This window comes from Rhododendron vialii, chromosome 1a (assembly GCF_030253575.1).
Source record: "Rhododendron vialii isolate Sample 1 chromosome 1a, ASM3025357v1".
Taxonomy (NCBI): Eukaryota; Viridiplantae; Streptophyta; class Magnoliopsida; order Ericales; family Ericaceae; genus Rhododendron; species Rhododendron vialii.
In genome coordinates this window covers 21,409,562-21,418,487 of record NC_080557.1, presented here as the reverse complement: position 1 = coordinate 21,418,487, position 8,926 = coordinate 21,409,562, and the positions used below count along the sequence as shown (strand labels likewise).

The window sequence follows — 8,926 nt, the reverse complement described above, 5'->3', positions numbered from 1 at the left end:
GAAAAATATAAAGAAATTCTAAGACATGGAATTTCAAAGAGCATGTTCTCTCGTCAAACAGCGTGCCCCCAGGGCAAGGCCCCAGCTGCTTATCAACGTGGACCGTTTGATTATGGAAGCTTCTTTGCCTTAAATTAGTTTTCCATTGGACGGCTCAGATCTTGTGGTTAGGTGGAGCAGCTCTACCGAAAACGAACTAGGAAATGGGGGAAAAAAAAAAAAAAACCCCAGCCCTTTCTACAGTTGCGCAGACCCAATAAATGTGCTCTGACGTTAGAGGTGTCAAATGGGTCGGGTCGGCACGGGCACGGCACGTTTGAAGGCGGCACAGCACGGCACAGGCACGGATTTAATCCTGGCACGGCACGGAATGGCACGGTCGTAGTGGGCACGAGGCACGACACGGGCACGGAAGTGAGCGGGAACGACACGGGCACTGCACGAAAATTGGCTTGGTACGACACGGCACGACACGGTCTTAGACGGGCACGGCACGGAAGTGGAATGGGGCACGAGTAACGGCACGGCACGACACGGTTCTAGACAGGCACGGCACGACACGGCACGGGCACGGGGCACGGCACGGACACGAAAATGAGGGGGCACGGCACGGGCACGGCACAGAAGTTGGTCTGGCACGACATGGTCTTAGACGGGCACGGCACGGTACGGCATGGAAGTAGGATGGGGCACGAGTCACGACATGGTTCTACCTAGGCACGGCACGGGCACGAGTACAAGCACGGAAGTAGAACGGGATTTTAGTCGGGCACGGCATGGCACAGGCATGACACAACACGGTGTCGGTTCTCGTCGTCGGGCATGGCACGTCACTAGGCATGGAAAAACCCAAAAAAAAAATGTTATTAAATAAACAAAGGATTTTAGATTATAGTTTACTTTATTTGTATGTATTTTTTGATAATCCAATAATTTATTAATCTTTTCTTTTTATTTAAGTAAAATAAGCTTTTAAAATATTTTATATGATTAAGAAATTTTGAATCAAAATTCAAACATGATAATAATAAAATATACCAATTACTACACATATACTAATATACATTATGTTTTATCTAATAAAGATTTTTAAAAAATACATAGAAAAAAAGAAGAAAAAAAACTACTTTAAAAAAAATAGTTTTAAAAAAATAATCTCTATGAGGTTCAAACCCAAGTTCTTGGGGACTTGATAGTTGACACACATCTCAAACCACCAAGGCCAACAATCTTTTTGTGCTTATAATTAGAACAAGTAATATATATTACATAATTGATAATTCTATTCTATAAAAACGAGCCTCTGGTACGCTAGCCACACGATTGCGACACAAGTATGATGATTCATACCGTTCATTTTGTTGTTCTTGGTATTTTAATCACTCTCGCAAATTTTCGGGTCTATCGGGTTTTGAAAGCCCTTTCATCGGGACGTAAATTTATTAATAGAATTTTTTTTGTTATGTGCGATTAAGTATATAACGATAACCAATTTACTTCATTTTTTGCACGAATGATATAATCACTCCCACATAAAAGGTAGACGGTTCCGATTTTCAAAAAACAACTCGGACGGCCCTCAAGTGGTGTATTATAGGACTTTAACGCGTTTAGAAGCACCGAATGTGTTCTGATCACGTGGTTTCCGACATCCGATTATCACCTATTCAGGGGAGAATGATAAATTATATAAGATCTTAAATTGTAACGGTTTAGATCGAACATTTGAAAAAATGAGTCCGTAGCTACCTTTCAAATCTATACATCAAACTTATCTGGTTCTAAACTAATATATTCCGCTATTGTCCAATGTACGCTAGCCACACGATTGCGACACAAGTATGACGATCCATACCGTTCATTTCATTGTTCTTAGTGTTTTAATCACTTTCGCAATTTTCGGGTCTATCGGGTTTTGGAAGCCCTTTTATCGGGACGTAGATTTATTAATAGAATTTATTTTGTTATGTGCGATCAAGTGTATAACGATAACCAATTTACTTCATTTTTTGTACGAATGATATAATCACTCCCACATAAAAAGGTAGACGGTTCCGATTTTTAAAAAACAACTCGGGCGGCCCTCAAGTGGTGCATTATAGGACTTTACGAGAATTTTTCCTTATTGAGTGCATATGGATTATGGTGCGACTGTTGCACATGATCACGCACTAGTATAAATAGAAAGAGATGAGAGGCAAAAGCCCTAGCCCTAGCAGCTGTAGTGATCCGTAATTTTGGACCGTATTTTTTTTTTTAAAGAAGTATTGTAATTATTAGTAAAGGCGTGACACGTGGAAATACGAATAGTGTCGTGGTTATATGATTAGGGGGTTGATGTGAAGGAATTATTAGTGTAGGGGTGAAAGTACAATAAGTGAATATGGATATTTATGTTGGAATTGGAACGCGGGAAATCATTTTTGTTTCCCTTTTCTTTCTTTTTTTTTTTTCTTCTTCTTTCTCATCTCTCTCTGCTCCTCCTCTGAAAACACCCCCCTCCACTTCTCTCCTTGATTTCATCTACTTAGGGTGTGATTCCGAACAAAACCCAAAACTTAAAGTTGTTATACGGAATGCGGGCTTCCTATCCATCCGAGAAAAATCATGATCGGACCTCGTGGGCTACGGTTGACTTGGTCAAAGGGTCGGGTTTTGCTCAAAACCCTTGAGGTAGGGATTTCTTACTCTTGTTATGCGTTTATACGGTGTTTATGTATCTAGATTGTGCCTTGTTTCGTTGTTTGAGCTTGTTTCTTCCATTTCCGAGAATCTGCAGAACAGGGTCTTCGTTTTTGGGGTTTTACCCCTTCTTAAGCTCAAAATTGAATTTTGGTTCCTTCGTATGAAATAGAGTAGACTTAAAGCCCGTTCTAATGCCGCTAGAATCACTCAAAACCGTTGAGAATTGAATTAATGGTGGATTTTAGAAGTTTGGTCTCGAATCTGTCTCGGTTTCTGCTCGTTTTTGGTTTGCGCCCAATTGCGAATGGCTGTAGCTTTCTTGTCTGATATCCGATTCATGCAAACTTTATATCGATTTCGAGGTCTTGAAGTCAGCTTTGTATTGCCATTGGAATTGCCTTAAAACTCTTAGTACACCGAAAGTTATGATCGTTTGAGTGGAGGTGTGTCAATCTGTCACGTTTATGCGTGACAGATTCGTATTGCTTCGATAAATGCTGTTTAACCATCCTTAGAGTGCAGATTTGACTAGGGTTCCTTCATACCTTTTAAGCTTCGTTCACTCACACAACTTTTGGGACTGGAATCATTCAAAAGTATTAAGAACTCAATTTATAGTGATTTTTAGAAGATTGCCCTGTAATCTGGAAATCTGGGCAGCGTACAGAGCTTCGTTTTTCATCGTTTGCTATGGTTAAACGATGCTATTGGTTATGGGTCCTTATGGGTTTAAAAGATTGGTAAGTTGGTGAACTTTTGGCGTTAGAATCATTGAAAAATATTGGGTATGAAATTTTTAATGAATTGTCGAACACTGATTGCTCTCTAGGACAGTTTTGGTCCGTTGATTCTCGTTCGTCTGTTTTGATCTGCAAGATGGGATCTGTACTTCTCATACTCCTCGAAGCCGTTAAGATGGAATCTGTACTCCTCGTACCAAAGCCGGTAAGATGGGACAAAGCCCTTCTCTTCTGTATGTTTCTTTTTTTCCTTCTTTTTTTTATTTTACCGAATTGTTGGTTTGATCTATTTTAATAGTTGGGTTTTTTTTGGGGTGTGATTGCAGTACTCGATGTGTGCATATGGGATAGTGTACTTGGATAGCTTTTGTAGCTGTTTTCGATCCAGCAAGTGCCCTTCCAACATTTCAGAATCCATTCTCTCTCTCGCTCTCGGAAGGTGAACAGTGAGTCATTGACTACCCAATCTCTAGTACTTTATGTGTTAGTAGCTCGTATTTAACTTGGTGGATACCTCTAACCTGGTTTTATGCCAAACCTGAGGTGTAACAAAGCCAGGCTAAATATTGAGTTTGTTTTTAGTTAGTATAGTTAGTTTTATTTGATTGCATTGCTTAACCGAGGTGGTGGTATAACCCCTCGCATATTCTGTTTGCTGAGTTGAGGTGGCGGCCTAGCCCCTCCAGTCTGTTAGTTTGTTAGTTTGTTAGCTGTTTATTTGATTGCATTGCACGAGCGTTAATTTTTTGCACTATAAGAAACATGTGGACTGGGAGGCAACCGAAAATTGAAATTGGTGATATATTCACTTGTCGTGGACTCCAATACTGGCGTGCCTTGATGAGAATACATTTGTGAGAGCATGTGTTTTCTAGGGGGATGCACCTTGCACGTAGGACACTGGATAATCATTACTCATTAGGATCGAAATATTGAATACTACGATATACAACTTAAGAACATTAAAGGCACCAACGCACCGGAATGTGTGTTTTTTGGAAAGATTTATTTTTAGACGAAAATCGGTTGCCGGTTGGTGATGTGTATATGAAAATTGATGGCACAACATGGCACGGCACGATGGCACGATTAAGGGCAGGCAGGCACGGCACGAATAGACAAGAAAGGCACGGCACGACCCGACCCGACAAAAAAAGCACGGCACGACACAACCTGACAAAAAAAGGCACGACACGATACGACACGACAAAAAAAGGCACGGTATGACACAACCAGACAAAAAAGGCACGGCACGACCCGACCCGACAAAAAAGGCACGGCACGACACGACCCGACAAAAAAAGGCACGACACGATGCGGCACGATTAATTAATCGGGCATGGCACGACACGACACGATTTTATAAAGGCACAGCCCGACACGGCCTGACAAAGCAAAATGGCCCACCACGGCACGACATGGGCACGGTACGGCATGGCACGCCATGGCACGATGAAGTAAACAGGCACGGTACGGCACGACACGAAGCACGGGTTGGCACGGAAAAAAATGGCACGGCACGGCACGGCAGGCACGTTTGACACCCCTATCTGACGTTGTCAAAACTGCGCAGACCTATTTGGTTGAAGTTATGTATGTAGTACTTAGGAGGTTGGGTCTGACGACAGACGCGTAATTAACAGCGAGAATTCTGTTTGAAATATCTGACTTTAATGTCCAAACTCTGTGGAGAGTGCTTCACAAACGAAGTGATGGGTAAGGAATCTGATAGCCCCAGTGGGAGTGACAGCCTATTAGATGATGACACCACTTCTCAAGATATCGTTAAATCCTATGCGTATTGTTATTCCAACAAATAGGGAACTACAGTTTTGGCCAGGGAGAAAAGTAGTACCCGTGTCTTTCGCATGAAGAAAGTGGATGATTTTTTTTCTTTCATTTTCTTTCTTGCCTTGTTATTTCTTTTATTTATTTTTTCTTGCTGTCTTGGAGACTAACATTTTCCAGGTTGTTCGATCCAAGTTGGAGGGTCTCCCTCTCTCTATAGTTTACTGTGCTTAGCCCCTCATTTTCGAGGTAATATCTCTCCTCTCTTTTACGTTTCTGTTTTATCTTTATTTTTCATGCTTTCAATGCGGATATTAAATAGTTCAAGTTTGGGAGAGGGATTACTTTGTTCTTTATTTTGTTAGATTCAAACTTTGTTCTTTATTTTGTTAGATTCAAAAAAAAAAGGAAAAAATTTTGAAAATAAAAAATGGTGGAATATATATATATATATATATTTTTTTTTTTTTTGCATGAGACTTGAAGGTTGTTGAGTTTGGCTCTTGGTTGATTGAGTTCGAGATGTGATAGTCCTTGTTTTGATATTGTGGTGGCGTAGTAGTTCTTTTTGCTAGCTTGTCGCGAAGAATTGATTATGACATTTATTTCTAACACCTTTGCACTTCACGCTTATTTGGGCTTTGGTTGCTTATGAGTTATGACTTACATATTTTCGATGGCTTGTTTAGTGGAGACTCATGCCTATATGAGTTTAAAACCTACCTTTAAAAGCGAAGGCAATAGTGCTTTTTCTTGTAGTGAGTGTTGGAAATGTTTTAAATTGCCTACTCATCTCCGGGGTTTGGAAAGTTGCATGGTTGTGTAGCCCATTGGAGAGGATTATAGGTCATCTTTGCTATTTTGAGCCGGTTCGTTTCTTTCTTTCATACATTTATCTTTTGTGAGTTCATTTGAGCCTCTTGCATGATATCCTTTTCTTGTTGAGCTCTTCCACTTATATTGTGTCTTGAGAAGGCTTAGATAATTGTGTGAAGGTAAATTATTCAGAAGAGAGAGATAAATGTAGTGAGAATTGAATTTTATTGATTGGTGATTTTTCCCATCAAAAAAACAAAAAGAGAAAAAAAAACAAAAAAGGGAAGATACTAAATTATTGAGGAAAGGAGACATACTTGTTCTTAATGTGGAAAAGAAAGGTAGGAAAGAGAGATGTGGCGGAGTTAAAAAAAAAAAAAGAAGAAAGAGGGGCACACATTATTATATTTGCCCTATGCGAATTGTTGTTAGCCTATTCTTGGACACTTGAATGTTTTACCCTAACCTTAAAATACTTTCCTTTACCTAACGTTATCACCAGAATTGAAATCTTATTTGATCGTAGGGGCAATGAGTTGTGAATTGATGAATAGAGAAGGTTTCCAATACTTGTCATTCCGTTCATGAGATCGTGTGTCTACAATGTAGAGCTTTCTTTAATTTCGTGTCACCGTATGTGGAGTGTTTTATTTTCATTTACATAACTTCCAACCGCACATATTGAGAGTATCTAATATGCACATTGTTTTGAGTGATTTCATTTGTTGAGTGCATGACACGGTGAGATTTGAAGTCAAGACTCAATCTGGAGAGAACTTTTAGTTATTTTTCACTTGTGACCGGAGCCCTTGTTCACACACGCTGAGTATAGGTGCTGTGAGTTATTTTTCTGACTTGATAGTATCTAGAACTGCTTATGCCCGTTATCCCTTTACGATGGCTTCATATTCTTTGCTTGAGATATCATTGAGTTGTCTTACAGGTTTTCGAGTTTCATGTGGAAAGGATTCATGGTGTTTTGTTGGTGATCACTGCTGAAAACCCTCATGAGATTTCACTCGTCCAACCGGGACTGCTTGGGGGTTTAAAAGATCTATCGATTTTGATTAGTTTTCTTTAGTTGCATTTTATTTTCTTTGCTCGGGACTAGCAAAATGTAAGTTGGGGGTGTGATAGGCGCGTAAATGTTCACATTAGCGTCCCCTAATTTATCTTTGTTAAGTTTATTTATATTGTTAATCGGAGTTTAATGCTTAATTTTTGTGTTGTAGGTATTTAGAGGATTTGATAAAAGAATATGCAAAATGGAAATATTAAACGGTGTTTGATGCTTCGGCCACTGAAATTTAATTTGTACAAAGCTAGTCCAGAATTGAAGAGTACAAGATTTGATGAGGCAATAAGCAAAGTCAAGTCTAATGGGCACGAGCACATGTTGCCAACACATGACTTCAGTGATGGATCTGCAACTAATTTAATTGGGTTATGACTTAATTGGGCTTGGACTAAAACATGAAATTGGGTTATGACTTAATTGGGCTTGGACTAAAACATGAAAGAAGAAATTGAATTGATAGTTTCTTCACTAGGTGGGCCCATGAGGTACACTGTTGGGGCGCTATTATAAAAGGAGGAGGAAAAAGGGTTTCGGGCGATTCCCACGCATGCATACCAAAAGGAACGGGGCTGCAGAGATCAAAAGGAATGTGGGTTATCATTCTTTGGTTCCAATACTGTTTAGTTTCTTTCGAGCTCTTTTTACTTTCAAGTTTTGAAGCTTTGTTCATTTACTCGCACTTCGGTAACTTGTTTTAATTTTTGTTCTTAATAAAAGTCATTTGCTGATATTTGATTAGTTGATATTTATTGTTTATTTTTCATCTCACGTAATAGAAGCATATTTCAAATTAGGATTTCTTTCGTTTCTTGCTTAATAATGAGTGAGTAGTCGTATAGGTAAGGTCGTGGGGAGATTAGCACGCCGTGACCAATTCGGGCACTACTCCTATTTTCAAACAATGGAAAAAGACAATTTTAGATTGGTAAAATACTTCCTGTAGACGAACATGGGTATTGTCGGAGCCCATGTGAACGGAAGAATGAGCGTCCAAAACTCATTCTCCGTTGCGCATGGGTAAACGGCGACCATTAGGGTTCGCATCTTGCGGGGCATCTTTTTCAGTCTAAAATTAAACGTTTTAAAGAATACCAATTGGAGTAGATGAGTCTGGGCCGGTTGCGAGTGCTATGAACCCTACGACCATACCTTCCTTTTAATTTTTTGAAAAAACCAAACAAGTTCTTGTTTATAGTTAATCTCAGCATCAAACTACAAGGGGTGGCCACCTAAGAGCCAATTTAATCAGTAACAACCCAAGTTTTTAGTTAACACACATCATTGTCTCTGTGGATTTGACTCCGGTCTTACCGGATATTGTGTTACGTCGGTTTCAGCCCTATGCTTAGGGCAACCTATTATTTTAGGACTAGGAATTCGTCAAGCATTTTTGGCCCCAATGGGAGAGTGACAGGTGTCGATCAACGCATCGGGGTGTCAGCTGAAAGGACGCTTGGTCAGGCAAAAAGACGGTTGGCACGCGTGGGATTCTGAGCGGTTGTCCTATTGTCGCCATGTGTCATGCGTTGATTGGTCAATGGTTTGGTGGTGAGACAAAGAGGCGGGAAATTCAAACCGTTTCCTCTCCTTTATAAATAGCGAGAAGGGAGGAGAGAGAAGGTTCTTCAACACTTTCTCTCTCTACACTTCGGAGCCTCTCTCTCTACATTCAACCGCTCTAGACTTCGATCCAGCCCCAGATCTTCGATTGCGAGTTCGAATCCAACAAAAATCTTCAGGTATCTGAACTCACGCCATTGTTCTTTTATTTTACTTCATTTTCTATGCACTTTCTGGGGGTTTTGGGCATTTTGGGGGA

At 40.1% G+C, this 8,926-nt stretch overlaps 1 long non-coding RNA gene across 1 annotated transcript; it reads left to right on the top strand.

Annotated features, from left to right (window-relative positions):
- Positions 1 to 2,446: 2,446 nt before the first annotated feature.
- Positions 2,447 to 4,025, top strand: LOC131324411 (uncharacterized). Its single transcript, XR_009199330.1, has 2 exons — positions 2,447 to 3,630; positions 3,752 to 4,025. It is a non-coding gene; the product is annotated as an uncharacterized LOC131324411 (long non-coding RNA).
- The last annotated feature ends 4,901 nt before the right edge of the window (positions 4,026 to 8,926 follow it).